We start from the raw sequence: 1622 nt of genomic DNA, 5'->3' as shown, positions 1-1622 counted from the left end.
TATTTGAGTTTTCTTTACTAGAAGCAGAAAACAGGATTTTAATTACCTACCGGTAAATCCTTTTCTCGTAGTCCGTAGAGGATGCTGGGGTCCACATTAGTACCATGGGTATAGACGGGTCCACTAGGAGCCACTGGCACTTTAAGAGGTTGAGAGTGTGCCCCTCCTACCAGACTCAGTCTAGAAACTGTGCCTGAGGAGACGTACAACTTGGAGAGAAGGATTACACAGATAGTGGCGAGATTCACACCAGCTCACACACAAGGCAAACCAAGCTAACCAGCTTGAAACATCAGCTACGGCTGAACAATATTACTTAACCAAGTAACAAAACAGTACTTAACCAAGAACTAAGCAGTACTGAACTAAGTAACCTCTGCAGGAGCACGAAGCGCTGGGCGGGCGCCCAGCATCCTCTACGGATTATGAGAAAAGGATTTACCGGTAAGTAATTAAAATCCTATTTTCTCTTACGTCCTAGAGGATGCTGGGGTCCACATTAGTACCACAGGGATGTACCGAAGCTCCCAGAACAGAAGGGAGAGCACGGAAGCTCCTGCAGAACCGATTGACCAAACTTCAGGACCTCAGCGGTCAAAGTATCGAACTTGTAGAACTTTGCAAACGTGTTCGACCCAAACCAAGTAGCCACTCGGCAAAGCTGTAAAGCTGAGACACCCTGGCCAGGAAGTTGAATCATAAGTCATAAATCCGAAGGAAAGTGTCTCATTGGTCTGTAGTGATTAACTCATTACAGCAGGGGATTAAGTCCGACTGCCCTGGCTCAATTAATCCTATTAAAGGCCAAGATAAAGATGGCTCCATCCATCTGTATGTGAAAACACCTTCCTGTCTGTAATTACTATACAAATTATCCATTCTTTCATAAGTGGATCCCCTTATTGCTTAAACTGAGCGCTAATATATATTTTCACCCTTTTTTTAACAATTATTCAAGACAAGAGGGCTAAGTGCATCAATTTGCGGACATACCCCACTGGAGATGCCCAATCTCATCTGATCTTGGAAGCCAAGCAGTGGAGGGCCGGGTCAGTACTTGGATGGGAGACCACTTTGGAACACCCTGGTACTGCAACTTATGGCTGCATACTAGATCCACTTGTCAACAGTGTCAAAGTCGAAAAATATTGCAGTACACACATCACGTACAAACAACACACAGATGGCCTCTGCGCGTGTACTTGTTCTGCTGTGCGTGCACATATTCGCAATTTGCGTATGGTCGCTCCCGCGGTCGTGCGCATCAGCGCGTGGTATGGGTATTTACGGTAGAGTTTGTGAATGCATGGAGAGCTATCAAAACACATTACATATTTAATCCAAATAGTGCACATTGTACACATAGTCCCCCTGCACCACATCAGAAAGTAACAACAGTTTAAATGATTCCAGAACAAAGGGATTCACCTTTACAGGATAAGAGGGGACAGACTAAGGTTATAAGGTGGTGTTTGGTATCCAGCTGTAGGGTATTTTAAGGGTAACATTCCGGTGTTGGTCTGCGGAAGATCGCATGTTCCTGCGGATAGTTATGTGCAGAAGCAGAATATAGATATAAACTGTATTTACTGTATATTATGTATGCGGCGGGAATCCAGAGG

General features: G+C 44.7%; 1 pseudogene; it reads left to right on the top strand.

The window, feature by feature from the left end:
* The first annotated feature begins 979 nt into the window (after positions 1 to 979).
* LOC134913134 (5S ribosomal RNA) lies at positions 980 to 1099 on the top strand (annotated as a pseudogene).
* Positions 1100 to 1622: the final 523 nt, after the last annotated feature.

This window comes from Pseudophryne corroboree, chromosome 4, assembly GCF_028390025.1.
Source record: "Pseudophryne corroboree isolate aPseCor3 chromosome 4, aPseCor3.hap2, whole genome shotgun sequence".
In the NCBI taxonomy this organism is placed as follows: domain Eukaryota; kingdom Metazoa; phylum Chordata; class Amphibia; order Anura; family Myobatrachidae; genus Pseudophryne; species Pseudophryne corroboree.
Note: the sequence above shows the minus strand (reverse complement) of the source record. Positions and strands in the feature narration are given on the sequence as shown.